This window comes from Elephantulus edwardii, unplaced genomic scaffold, assembly GCF_000299155.1.
Source record: "Elephantulus edwardii isolate Elephantulus edwardi_28Jun2011 unplaced genomic scaffold, EleEdw1.0 scaffold00045, whole genome shotgun sequence".
In the NCBI taxonomy this organism is placed as follows: domain Eukaryota; kingdom Metazoa; phylum Chordata; class Mammalia; order Macroscelidea; family Macroscelididae; genus Elephantulus; species Elephantulus edwardii.
In genome coordinates this window covers 3,762,943-3,777,776 of record NW_006399795.1, presented here as the reverse complement: position 1 = coordinate 3,777,776, position 14,834 = coordinate 3,762,943, and positions in this window count along the sequence as shown.

Sequence of the window (14,834 nt, the reverse complement as noted above, 5' to 3'; positions counted from 1 at the left end):
GTGCCAGGAGAGAAGCCCCGAGCGTGCTCCCTCAGGAGGGGCCCAGGGGGATGGAGGAGGGTGTGGAGGGTTTGGTTACACACTTGTAACTCCTGGATGAGTCCGAAATAACGCAGCAGCTGGTGGGGGTGGAGCCTGGCCGGCTCTCGTGCCAAGGAGCTGCACTTGGAGAACCAAGGGACAGAGCTGGCAGGCCACGGACGTGCCTCACACCCAGGCATCCCTCGGGCCCATGGAGACCTGGACAGGCAGGCTCTCCCAGGCCAAGCATCTCCTGGCAAAGGGTGGATCTGGAAGTCCTGCAGGGCCACCCAGCAGAGCCTTGCCAACTGCTCCTCCCCATAAGTTAATGGGGCTCTTGTCCTAAAAGCTACAACCACAGACTGCAAAGTTAGTGAGTTGGTACATAAGTAGTAGGGTGGTGTGTGTATGTGCTGTATGTGGTGGCTGTGTCTTCTCTCCGCCACCCAAGCCAGCCAGTTTCCATCAAATCAATTACAATGGATGGTAGCCTCATGGACACCGGGGTACAACTGTCCTTATAGGGTTTTTAGTGGCTACTCTTTTAGAAGTAGACGGCCAGGCCTTTCTTTCAAAGCACTTCTAGGTGAACTTGCATTGAGGGCTCCCACCTGGGGAAGGAGATGTCCCATCTTTTGCTTAGTAGCTAAATGCCTTTGCACTACCCAGGGAATCCTCCATCATATCCAGACTTCCCTTATTCTACTTTCTGCTCCTTTTCCTTTTCACAGGGACCCAGGAAAGGGCTGGCTGACAACTGAGAAACGGAGTCACCCATTTCTAATGTAGGGCATGTCTAACTCTGAGCTCCTGGCACACTTGAGCCCCAAAGGATCTTGGTTCCCGGTCATCCTGCTCTCACCCCATTTCTGCTCCACCTCCCTGTCTGCTACACAGTCTGGGGCCCGACTCTGCCGGCGGGTGAACTGACGGGGAGCAGCTCGCCCCCTCTTCCTGCTCCTCTCTCCATTTCTCTTCTCATCCTTTTTGTTTTCCTGGCAGCTTGAAGGATTTTGAATTTGAGAATGCAAAGAAATCCAAAACCGGGAGGCATCCTTCTCCTATTTAAATGAACCTCGAGGTGCACCTCAGGCCCTTTTCAGGGTATTTCCAAGTGCTGAGGGCTTCATCCACCCTATTTCCCTCTCCAGTCTGCCTCTCCTCATGTTTCCCCGTCCATTTCTAGAATGGAAATGGAGCTTCTTCCAAGTAGCTCTCCCTTGGAAACTGGGCATCCCGTCAGCCTGGAACTGGCTTCTCTTCACTCTCCAGATGCCAGGCTGAGGCTGTCTTGCCAGAAAAGCTTCTCGATTTAATGACACTGGTTGAGTCCACTGCCCTCGTCACTTGAAGTCTCCTAACCCTTCCTCACTGCCCTGATGTTTGGACAGTTCTTTGCTTCTTTTCCACTTGCCACACCAGGCCTGGTGGGCCCTGGGTGACAGTGCTGAAAGGAATACTGGAGACAGCCCATGTCTGCACTTCTCATCCATACAATATCCTTATCAATTCAGGATCATGTGAAGGGACCAAGGTGCCTGGTTCAGTCTCCCATAACCAGACTGGCCGGCTGTGTTACCCAAATCAGTTATCAATGACCTTCAAGTTGAATCTCTGACCTCTGGTGGCCTCCTGTGTGTTGAGTAGAACTGTGCTCCATGGGGTTGCCAGTGGCTGATTTTTCAGAAGATGGCTAGGTCTTTTTTCCCCCAGGTACCTCTGGATGGATTTGAACTTCTAACCTTTTGCTTAGTTGCTGTTGCTATGTGCCACCAAGTGGAACCGACTCATTTCTGATCCTCCAATGGGTTTTCTGAGGCTGAAGATCATAGGGGAGGAGATGGCTTATCTTTTTCCCATGGAGTAGCTGGCGAATCAGAACCTTAGACTTTTAAGTTGGCAGCGCAACATCACCAGAGCTTGTACCAACTGGGGCTTTCTGGACTATCCAAGAGGCATCTGACATGCTCTGTAAGGCCTTTGAACTGCAAGTCAGGCACGCTAGAAACAAAAGCCTTCCAAATCTGTGTTAGTGAGTCCACAGGAGAAAGGTGAGGCAGTCTCATCTTTAAAGGTCTAATCTTGAAAATGCTGCAGTGCATTTCTACTCTGTCCTATTGTTGTCATTAGATGGTGTGAAGTGAGCCTTGACTCGTGGCTATTTCCTGTACAACAGAACAGACCCTGCCCAATGCTACGCCACCTTCACCACCTCTGCTGGGCATACACCCACCATGCGGTCACTGTGCCAGTCCATCTCATTGAAGGACTTCTTTTTCTGTGATCTACCATCTGTCCAGGCACGAGATCCTGCTCCAGGGACCATCCCCTCCTGACAGCACGCCCAAAGTACATGAGATGAGCGCTCACTATCTTGCTTCTAAGAGCACACCAGTGTCATTTATTTCAAGAGAGATTTGGGTTTTGGGCATAGTCGCTATTCTTAGCCAACAGCACAATTCAAGGGCATCAATTCTTCTTCAACAATCCTTATTCAATGTCCAACTTCCACATGCATATGCAGCAAGTCAAAATAACATGGTTCGGCTCAGGTTTGCCAGGAGTCAGAAGCGGGTTTGTGAGTGTGCTTTACATTCGACTGGCCAGTAGGTGTCGCCACACACAAAAGAACCAGAATTCCAGGGGGCCTCACTGTCCCCCACCCCCACCCTGATAGGTTTACAGAGGGAACTTTGCAGGCTAATTCAAGGAGGCCAAAACTTAATCCCCAGTGGACAGCTGAGGTGGAACATGGATCACACCTGCCCTGGTCCTAGCAATCAGAAGTCGTGCTTCCGCACCAGGACATAGAGCAGTCACACAGAACAGGCCGGGTTGGCCCTGGCAAGGATGTGTGTCTGTATCTCTCAGACCCATTCCCAGGACTCTGGGGATCCTGGCACACAGGAGGTGCTCAAAGAAGGGATATCTGCTTCATCCACGTCACTGAAACATATTACGCCTGACACCTCCCACCATAACAGGCAGGGGGCTTTTAAAGGTCTAGTGGCTGATTGTGAGCAGATATCTGGGGCCAAGTTACCCCCACTTCAAACTGCTTTCCTGGTAGAAACCATTTCTTATGCTGGCTCTTTTCATGTCAGGGAATACTGGTAGCCTGTCATTTCTGAATCTTCTGACTGTTTGGTATTCTCCCCCCCCCGCCCCCTTACACCTTTTCTTTTTAAATGAAGGCACTATCTCACATACTTTGGGCACGTGGCCAGGAGAGACCAGTCCCTGGAGAAGGACATCATGCTTGGAAAGGCGGAGGGACAGCACAGGAGAGGAAGAACCTCTCTGAGGGACTGACTCAGTGACTGAGGCACTGGGGGTAGGTGTGTTGGAGACAATGAAACTGGCTCAAGATAAAGCAGGGTTGAGAGCTGTTATAAATAGGGTTGATATAAATCACAAGTGATTCAATGACACATAACAACAACAAGAATAATAGATAAGCTATTCAGAATTGTTTCAATGATAGCTATTTATGACATTGACATCAGTGATTACACATTGGTATTGTTGTTATGTGCCGTCAAGTTGAATAGAACTCATGGTGACCCTATGAACACCGGCTCTGTACCCTGCCCTCTCCTCAGCCAAACTCTCTATCTCAGACACATCTGACCCCATTGCCACAGGTGTGGTCAATTCATCTCATCCATGGTAATCCTCTCCTGTGCTCAACCTCCACCCCTCCACACACAATGTCCCTCTCCAAGAACTGGTCCCTCCTGGCAATATACCCAAAGTATGTGAGATGGAGTTTCAAAATTATTGCCTCCCAGAAGCAAACTGGTCCCACTTTCTCCTGGACAGACTTATTTGTTCTGTTTGCAGTCCATTATATGTTCAATACTCTTCTCCAGCACAACAACGCAAAGGCATTGATTCTTCTTCTGTCATCCTTAGTCACTGTCCAGCTCTCAGATGCCTAGCAAGCAAGACCATGACCTGAATCAGGCACACCTTACCCTCTAGACTGACATGGTTGCCCATCTGGTATTCTTTTAGCTCCAGATCTGAGCTGACGGCATTCCACTGCCCAAAATGGAGAAGGTAAGTCCCACCCTTCACAACTCAATCCAAATAGACGAGAAGCACTGTGGCTGGTTTACAGAGTTCTATCTGAAACAGAATCAGCAGCAAGTACATGAATGTGGGGGAAATTAATAATCAAACCGAACAAATAATAATGGACATAATGCAGACATCTTAGCAACTGTTTTGCTACAAGTGCCTTAAAGATTGTTTGGGTTGTTGCCTAGGCAAGCAAATAAACTCTCAGAGCTTCATCATCAGATTAATTGATTCCCCTTATAGGGAGTTGTTGTTCTTGTTAGGTATCATCAAGTTGAGTACAACTCATAACGACCCTACTAACAAAAGATCTGAATATAGTCCTGTCCTGCACCAAACTCACACTTCCTGACAAGAGCACATTGCAACAGTCACCATGTCAATCCACCAAGTTGAGGGTCTTCCTCTCCTTTGCTGACCCTCCACCCTCCCCAGCATCATGTCCCTCTCCAAGGATTAGGAACTCCTAGCAAATATCTAAAGTATGTTAGGTGAAGCCTCATCATTCTTGCCTCCAAAGAGCACTCCAGCTGCACCATCTCCAAGACATATCTATTTATTCTCTTGGCCGTCCATGGGATGTTCAGTGCTTTTCTCCAACACCAAAACTCAAAGGAGTCAATTCTTTTTCTGTCATCCTTATTCACTGTCCAGGTCTCAGATGCATAGCTAGTAACCAGAAAGACAAGGGCCTGAATCAGATGCACTTTAGTTCTCAAACTGATATCACTACTTCTCAGTAATTTGGAAAGGTCTCTAACTGCAGATTTTCCCAGTGCAATGAGTCTCCTTATTTCCTGACTGCTCATACCAAGGGTGTTAACTGTGGATCCAAGAAAGATTAAGCTGTTGACAGTTTCAAGCTCCTCTCCATCCATCATGATACTGTCTATTGGTCTAATGGTAAGAATTTCTGTTTTCTTGATATTAAGATGAAATCCATGCTGAAGGCTGCATTCCTTGATCTTCTGCAACAAGTGCTTCAAATCCTCCTTACTTTTCAGCAAGCAAGGTTGTGTTATCTGCATAACACGGGTTATTGATTAGTTTCCTTCCAATCTTGATATCACACTCTTCCTCACAGAGTCCAGCTTCTTGGATAATCTGCTCAGCATACAGATTGAACAGGTATGGAGATAGAATACAATCCTGGCGTGTTCCCTTTACAATTCCAAACCATGCAGTGCTTCCCTGCTCCATTTGCACAACAGCTTTCTGATCCAGGTAGATTCCTCATGAGCACAATCAAGTGCTCTGGGATTCCCATTCTTCTTAATGTCAACCTCAATTTGTCATGATCCACAGTCAAACGCCTTTGCATAGTCAATAAAGCACAAATAGACAATCTTCTGGTATTCCTTACTTTCAGCCAGAATCCATCTGACATTAGCAATGATACCTGGTGTCATGGCCTCTTCCCTCTAGATCCAGGCATAGGTTTTTCATGAGTACAATCCGGTCCGTGCATTGCTGTACAGAGGTAACTCGTGGTTGCTGCGATGCTGAGCACAGTGACAGTGATGTGCCAAATGTGGTAATGGTTAGCCATGGTGGACAGTGTTTGCTGGAGCTTCCCGACTAAAACAAGCCTGGAAGCAGGAGTGGCATCCACTTCCGAAATGGCTTGCCTCCAGAAACTCTATATATGAACAGTGCTCAGGCCTTTCATTCATTGGGTCGCTATGAGTCGTCTACAACTCGACGGCACCGAACACCACCACCACCATGATCAAGTGTCTGGGATTCCATTCTTCTCAATGTTAGCCATAGTTTGTTATGATTCATATCTTTGCACAGTCAATACAGCACAAACAGACATTCTTCTGGTATTTTTTACTTTTAGCCAGGATCCATCTGACATGATTAGTTGTTGTTAGGTACTGTCAAGATTTTGACTTATTGTCGTTGCAGCTGGTAGGTGCTGGTGAGCTGACTACAACTCAGAGTGACGATATGAACAACAGATCTGAACCCGGCCCCATCCTATGCTGCTGTCACAGTCTCTGCCATGCTCAAGGCCACTGCTGCAGTTACCGCGCCAGTCCATCTCATGGAGGGTCTTCCTCTCCTTTGCTGGTGCTCTACTTTAACGCACCAAGTCTTTTTCCAAGGACAGGCCTCTCCTGACAACATGCTAAAATCCTGTAAGATGAAGTCTCACCATCCTTGCCTCCAAGGAGCACTCTGGCTATACTTTTTTCAAGACAGATTTGATTGTAATTTTGGCAGTGTATGGTATAATCCATATTCTTCACCAATACCACAATTCAAAAGGCATGAAGTCAAACACCACCATTCAAGGGCACCAACTGAAATAAGCAAGATTGGTGGTGTCAGTGTTGACTGACATTGAGTCAAGCACGTCTCACAGTGACCTTATGAACAAAAGGCCTGGACTTTCTACAACTATGGTAATTTATCGCCTCCATTAAATGTATTTCAATCTCATAAACTCAAATTGCCACTAACTGGGACACATTTATCCATGTAGCTCTCTGGGAAGGATCTGAGAGTAGGAACACTTCTTGGTTACAGTCTCTCACCTGCCCAGATTGTCATCCCATCTCCTGAAAAGTGCTTCCACTCTGAAGTTTGAGATAATTTCTCTGTGATATTGCCCAAGTCAGGGGCAGAGCACTCTCGTCTTAAAACACTGCATTCTACAAACTGACTGCTGTTGTTAGGTGCTGCTGAGTCTGACTCATAGCAACCCTATGAACCCTCCTCCCCATCTCTGCACAGCCTGACAAGCTGACTAGGAATAGGAAAACAGAGGAGGGGGAACAGGCAGCATCAACTATCCAAGTGAACAGCGAGGGGGAGGTCAGTGGCCAGATCGTGTGTTTCTCTATGTGCTATGAGAAAAGAGGGTGTATTCACTCAAGTTTTTAAAAAAATTCTTAAAAAAAGAAAGAAAAGAGGATGCAAACGCAGAAAATGGTATCTGATTAGGATAAAGGCAATTAAAACATACTGAGGAACATATGGTCATTTCCATACACAAAAGCATGTCCCCAGTCTGCCCATTCTGCTGACAGAGGCTTAGCTGGTCAGGGAAGGACAGCGAGTGTAGACTGCTGCTAAGTGGCAAATGGGCCCTCAGGGTAAGAGGCCAAGCTGTGTTCTCTGGGGGACACTGGAGGCAATTTTTAAGAGGCATTCTCAGTCCCACTGCTGCCCAGCCTCCCCAGGGACCTACTCTCCACCAATATGTGACCTCCAGCATCTAAGCAATTGACCTCACTCTGAGGAAGAATTAGGCGGTAAAGGCAGGAGGGATCTAGAGAACGAGGCTGCTGAGTACTGCAATTTGTAGCCACCAGAGGCTCAGATCACTGGCCTGGGTCTCCTGCCATTGTGTCTGGGAGACCCGACCCATTCTTGTCAATAGAGTGGGAGCTGGCCTCTCTCGGTCCCAGTGAGCCCGCAGCTGCCAGCCTGCACCGGCTTTTCTTTATCACCTTGAAGTCAATGCTGCTGAGCACCATTATATAAATTATATAAATCAGAAAATGCCCTTACACCCAAGGTGGTCTTGCACCAGCTAGACAAGTGCTAAGTAACCACAGGTTGGATCAGAGAGCATGGGAGTCCCTTCAGAAACACAGGTCACCTCTGCCCTGTGTCACCTCTGTTCATTTTAAAATCAAACTGTGATAATATTCTAAATGATTGCGCTGAACTGTACTTTTGTTTTTTTTTGAAAGGCAACACTGAACACAAATACAATGTAACATACACAATGACTCATAGAGCCTGTAGCAGATATTCACTCCAAATCTGTGCTCTTCCCAACAGCTAAATCAAATCAGCAGAACCCTAAGAACCTATTAAGCTGAGGAAGGGGCAATAAAGAAAAAGGGAATAGGGGAGTTAACTATGTGGTCAGCCCTTGGCCCCAGGCTCCCCTCCCCAGCTCAGTTCTGGAACCACAGAGAAGTACTTACCTGCTTCTTGATACTGACTTCAGGCAAACAGGTGCTCAACTGTGCCGAGGAGGGCTGTGGCCAGGGAGAAATAGGAAGGAACCGCCCTGTGGAAACACAGCGCGAATCATATGAGGAGTGAGGAGGGTCCTGGCGGCTCCCAGGCTCGAGCCCACGCCCCACGCTGATGGACCAAGAACTGCTGGCGGGAAGCTCATGGCACTGGGCTTGGCTAGGGTCCAGAAATACCTGTGTGTCAGGCTGGCCCAGGGGACCTGCACCAACACCTCTGGGAGAACGTGCTGACTGCAGCTAAGTTTGCCTGCAGTTTCCGGCCAAAGCAGGTCAGCCTGTTCCATGCTGCACGCCTCCTCCCCACGTTAGTCACCAGGGATAATTGACGGGCCATGCTCGGAGATGCTGAGGACCAGAGTGAATCAGCTGGGACAGGGATGGGCAGAACCCACACCTGGGCGATTCCACCCACCAGACGAAACATGACGTGGTGGCTCAGGTATATGGAGCCCTACCTCTTTTCGGCTCACGTCAGCACATCTGTGTGCTGACTGAATGCCTGTGGTTGTGTATGTAATATAAATGGACCCAGAGGCTACACACAAACACGTACACACACACCCTGCAAACCAGCAGCTATTGAATCTATTCCAACTAGTAGAGACCTCATACATGGCAGAGAACTGTGCACCGTACAATTTTTAGAAGCCGAGTTGTTAAAAGTGGATCACCAGGCCTTTCTTCTGAGGCACCTTCCAAGCAGAACTCAACTGTTGATAATAGTTCACTGAGCAGTGTGCATACTTGCTATCTTCACTTCCCCAGGGCACATAAAACACACCTACAGTTAATTTACAGGCTTACTGGCCTGGCCACATGCCTACTTGTCTCAGACACAGCTCTTCCAGAAACCAAACCGCGGGGCCTCTTTCCTTCTGCCTTCCTGGGCAAGCTCACGTCTGGGTCATATTCACAGCATAGGTTAATGGGCAGTTCCCTTTGCTACTTCAGAAGCTCCTAGTTCATGGGTTGAAAGCACAGGAAGGTGCAGATTGGGGCAGTCAAGGGGTCCTGCCCACCGACTCGGGCCTCCATCACCTTCTCTGTGTGGCATGAAGATCCTACACACCATCCTGGAGAGGTGGCTGCAGGGAGGCCCAACTCTTAGCCCTGAAAATGAGCCCCAAGGCAGGACTGGAAATCAGCATTGAAAACACTTGGCCTCAAGTGACTCTAGGCCGAGGCCGGGGCACCACATTCAGAGAAGTCTTTTCTGAGGGAGGTGCAGGACCAAGGGAGACCCTGAAAGCCCTCTTCCACTATCTCCCACAATTTCTGCCTAGAAAGCCACTCACTTATCCAAGTTGTTGTTGATATTAGGTGCTGTCAAGTTGATATGTCTCATAGCAATCCTAGGAACAACAGACCTGAACCCTGTCCTACTCTGCCATCGGGGATGCAGAAAATGTGTTTTTTAGAGAAAGTGAGGTTTCAAAAGCTTCCCCTCAAGATAGGCAGCACTCTAAATCGAATTACCTTTTCTGCATAGCCCTTCTACCACCAAGAGCCCTAGCCTGGGGCACTATCACCCACCCAGCCCTTCCTCCATCAAACTACACTCCCTGGGAGCAGACCAGCAGCCGCAATTAATTGCTCTTCTCATTCCTCCAGATATCAAAGCAGTGAAATACCAAGGAACCCTGGGGAACTTCCCACCCCAGTCCCCACCTTCCTTCAAAGAGATGAAAAGAGCCAGCCTTCTCCCAAAGTCTGAAGGGCTTCGATTTCTTCAACTACCATGACAGCCAATTATCCTTCTACGGCGGCGTCGACCCTGTCTAGAGGCAGAGAGGGGCTTCAAGGGAGAGAGGTCAAAAGCACACCTCTGTCCAGGGATCCGCAGCCAGCTGTTCTAGCTTCCGTTTTATAACCACTGGGTCAGTGTTCCCAATTTACAGAGGAGGAAACAGGTCCACAGTCCATCGACCTGTACACCAGGAGCTGACCAAACCAAACGGCCAAGGAAGCCACCCTACACTAAGCAGACAGAAAACAACCCAACACTACAAGACAATGAGCCAATGGAAAGATCAGTTTCAGGTACAGACTCTTCCTGAGGTCAGTCACTTGGTATGCTTTGTGCCAAGCATTCTTCTGGAGGAGCTCAGAGGCAGGAGAAGAAAGAAAAAAAAAAAGCCCAGGTGAGCAATGTCCTCAGAGAACTAGGACAGAAACTAGAGGCACTGGGCTCTGACAGATGAATAGGAGTTTGTAGGGTAGAGAAAGAGGAGAGGAGCATTGTGGGGAAGAACTCTTCAGAAAGCATGGAAGGTCATTATTCACTGAACAATTGACTGGGCATATATTTGTCAAGGATATCTATTAAGGACACACAGGTGAGCAAAAGAGAGACACAGGTGAGCTTGTGATGAGGCTCACAGAAGTGAGGATGATAGATGTTATTCAAGTCATCTCGCACATTCATCCTTAACTAGGATAACTAAGAACAAGGTACCTGGAGTATTGTGGCTGGGAGTTTAACCTAGCCCTAGGTAATAGGGAAGGCATCCCCAGGAAGTGACTGAGAAGAGTGTGCAGAAGGCTCAGCACATGCAAATGTCCTGGGGCAGGAAGAAAAAAAAAGGGCCTTTGGAAGGGAAAAAGGTGTGGCTGAGGCTTGAGGAATCAGGGTGAGAAGGCATTCAGAGGGCTGCAGGGCTACAGCTTTAAGCCATAATGTAGAGAAGAAGCTGGAACCCAGTTGTGTGGGGGTCTGGCAACCCACAGGACCTCCAGGGCCAGGTGTGGGCTTCAGAAGCCAGAGAGGTGCTGAGGAGTTGAGGGCACTTGTAGCTCAGGGCATTCTGATTAGGTGGAATTACAGGACAGGCCTGATGGTCGACGGTGAATGTGGGGAGTTGGGGGGCTGCCTAAATCCCACAGTAAAGAGAACTGGCTGAAGAGTGAGGACAGATTCCCAGGTATGGAGAGACTCAGGGTGGTTCAAAAGCAGTAGGTTCCTCTTGAATAGAGTTGAGACTACCACACTGTGAGGTGTCGGAATACAGAATCCTGTTGTAGTGGCCACCTGGTCTGTGGACTAGAACAGGGTGCTTTGGGGAGGTGGGACATGGGAAGAACTGGTGAGGCTGGTGCACAGAGCAAGGTACCCCTGACAGACTCATGGTACACGCAGGGGACCAGCAGGTCTGTGGCCAGAGTAGAAACACAGAGAGCAGAGAGATCCTGGTGTGTCTCTTCTGAAGAGCGGCTGTTTCAGCTTCCTACTGCAGTTCTAACAGAAACACCACATATGGGAGGCTTTAAGGACCAGATACTACTTTTTCAGAGTTCAAGAGGCTAAAAGTCCAACTTCAAGGTACGGGCTTCCTTCTTCAGCTCTAGGCACAGTCCTTACATGTTTTCAGTCTTAGTCTCTCCGCTCCTTGGTGATCTTCATGTGGCCAACATCTTCCCTTTCGTTTTTGTTCTTCTTTCTTTGTGCTTTTTTCATCTCTCAAAGATGATTGTCTTAAACATACTCTACGCTGACATGGTCTCATTAACATAACAAAGACCTATTCCCAAACAGAATGACATCCACAGGTATAAGGGTTTTAGGATTTACCATGCACATGGGTGGGAGGGGGGCATCAGAATTCGATCCACAGCAGTGGTCTTGGTGCTGGGACAGGCACTGGAAACAGAAATGGGAGGACTGGGTGAGAGAGGAGGCCCCTCCACACTCGAAGGCCAAAAAGGTGCCAAGGATGGGCTCAGGCCAAACAGGCTCTGAGCTTCCCTCCGCCTGGGAGAAAGTCCTGCCACTTAGAAAATGAGGCTTGTTGTGGCCGAAACTTATGAGCTCGGCGAAAAAGCGGGGCTCTTGAGGCAATGCATGAAAGTCCAGTAGAAATGCCAGGAAATGCAGGTGTGGCACGGTGGAGGGGCAGGGCCACAGGGACATGAGCAGGAGCTGCTCCCGGAGGGGCCACGGTGGATTCCATGTGCCCTACTGGCTGGGGGTGGGTGGGTGGAGGTGCCCAGTGTTTGCTCAAACCAGAGTCTCAGCACTGCACATATTCTTACAGATGTGGTTAACATCTGCAATTAGGAGACGACTTGGGAATGTGGGTGGGCCTCGTGTAATCAGTTGAAAGCTGGAGAGCAAACACTGAGGTTTCCCAGGGAGGAGGCATCCTGCCTCCAGACTGCAGCGCAGAAATCCTGCCGAAGTCCCGGCTGGCGAGCCTGCTCTGAGTTCTAACTCCAGGCTGCAATGTTGTGCCTAGTCTCAGCTGTCAGCTTGCAGGCGTGCCTGAAAATATTTCACAGTTGCCAGTCTTCACCATCGTGGGTGTCAATTCCCTAAAAATCAGTCAGTTAAGTATGAATATAGACGTAAAAGGAAGCTCCGGTGGCCTAATGGGTAAAGAGTTGCCCTGTTAACCCAAAGGCAGGCAGTTTGATTGAATACATGAATTCCTCCATGGGAGAAGGACCAGCAATCTCCTGGTGGGATTTATAGCCTCTGAAAACCCGAGTCAATTCCAACTCTATGGCAATGAGTTTAGCTAACAGATATGTGGCCTCCAGCTCCTTAAACATCTTCTACAAGGAGAGGGAGGCCCCTGCCTCCAGCTACAAATCAGAACTGAAAGGAAGACTCTCAAGGCTTCTGCGCTTCTTTCCTGTCCATAAAATCCAGAACAGGGTGCATGGGCCAAGTGCTCCTTATTACCAGTCCACAGTCAGCTGCCCAGGGTAGCTCAAGGGAAAAAAGATGTGGGGAGTTTTGAGGGGGCTATAGAACCTGCTTTCTGCTTCCAGGCCAGCACTGCAGAAATCAGACAGGTGATCCCAGACAGGCCTTTCTCCCATCTTCCATAAGCAAACTGAGCCAATACATGGACAGAAGGATACGAAGCCACACCAGGTCACAGGAGCAAAACCCAACTAGTACCTAAGCCAGCATGCACTCAAAGAGATGCACACTGGAAAGAAGTGGGTGAAACAGGGAACCCGAGTGCTTCCTGCAGGACCAACACTCAGCACGAGCTCAAGTCAATGGCCTTCATGGAAAGGGGCCTTCATGGAAAGGGGGCCCCAGGAGAGGTGTGGTGGTGCCTGGGACACAGTGTCCTGGCTCTGCCACTTACCAGTTATATGTCCTTGGGGCAATTGGTTTAACAAATATATTGAGTACCTAACTACATCCTGCTACAGTGGGAAATGGTCCCAAACTTCCATTACTCAGTCACAAGAAGGAATAAAGTTGTGGAAGGCATAGGGAATGAGTCTGGGCTGTAATGCTGAAGATCTGGTTCTTATCAACTGAGAAGGGGGAAGCAGGGATGGAATGGTGTTGGAATTCAATCTGGGCAGTTTAGGGAGCTCTGGTGGTCTAGTGGCAAGAAGCTGCATTGCAATCCTGAAGGCATGGTTCGACAACAGCAACAAGAGCCTTTCTGATCTCTAAGCATCTATCTCTTTATCTGCACGATGGGACTGATAACAATACTAGGGAGAGGTACATAAATGAGAACATTAAGAACAATAATTAGATGCACACCCATGTTTACAATAGCAAAGAGTTGGAAACAACCCAAGTGCCCATCAACAAACAATGGATAGAGAAGCTGTGGTATAATCACACAATGGAATACTACACTGCATTGAAAAACAAGGAACTCTTGCAATATTATTCAAAATGGACCTTGGAGGACATTATGCCAAGTGAAATATCTCAGCACAAAAGGACAAATACTGACTGCATGGTACCACTGTTGTAAAATGGGACTGGCATCAGGGTTAGGGTGAGACTGAGAAAAACTGGATAAATTATGTATACTGCATTGAAACAGATGAGGGAGAAAACTGTTTGAAAGTGATATATGATTGGGTATTATGGTTATGACAAGAGTCCAGAATGAAGGCTGTGTAGTGAAGTGTACTTGGGGCAGAGCAGGATGGGGATTCTATGCCAATGAAAGAATTTTTCTTTTACTTTTCAAAGAGAAGTGCGAACTGGGGGGGATGGGTGGGCAGGGAGAAAAATGCAACAATGAATGTATGGCAATCCAAAATCTCTGTAAATGTTCATTAAAAAAAAAAAGAACATTAATTAAAACATTAAGTTTGCGTTTAAAATCAAATACCTGTCTTTTAGCATACGGTGTAATTTTCTGTGAATATAATACATTAAAGAAACACTTTCAGACATACTAAAACCTCTTTAACATGTTCTTTTTGTCGTCGTGTACCATCAAGTCGGAAGCGACCCATAGCTGATCCTCCAGTGAGTTTTCAGAGACAGTTAATTGCATGGGAGGAGATTCTCCATCCTTTTCCCAGGAAGTGGCAGGTGGCCTTGAACCATGTGTCTTCAAGATTAGAGTGCAGCTTCTTGCTGCTAGGCCACAAGAACTCCCTATCTTTAACATAATAATACATTAAAATAATAGCAATGGTTTGATGAATAAGAAAGTAGTGGCCGTTTGTTATTATAATGCACTGTATGTTAAAGCTGTATACAGCCTATAGTTATCAAGCAAACAACTCAATTATTAAAAATTTGAGGTATAAAAAAATTACAATTTTTTTTAAAAATTGAGGTACAGACAGTGTTGATGTTGTTGTTGTGAGGTGCCATCGGAGTTTGGTTTGTTCATCGACTGTTAGTTGTGTTAAGCTGGATGTGTGCTTGGTACGTTGTTGTTATGTGCCGTCGAGTCATTTGCGACTCATAGTGACCCTATGCACAACAGCCCTAAACCCTGCTCTATCCTG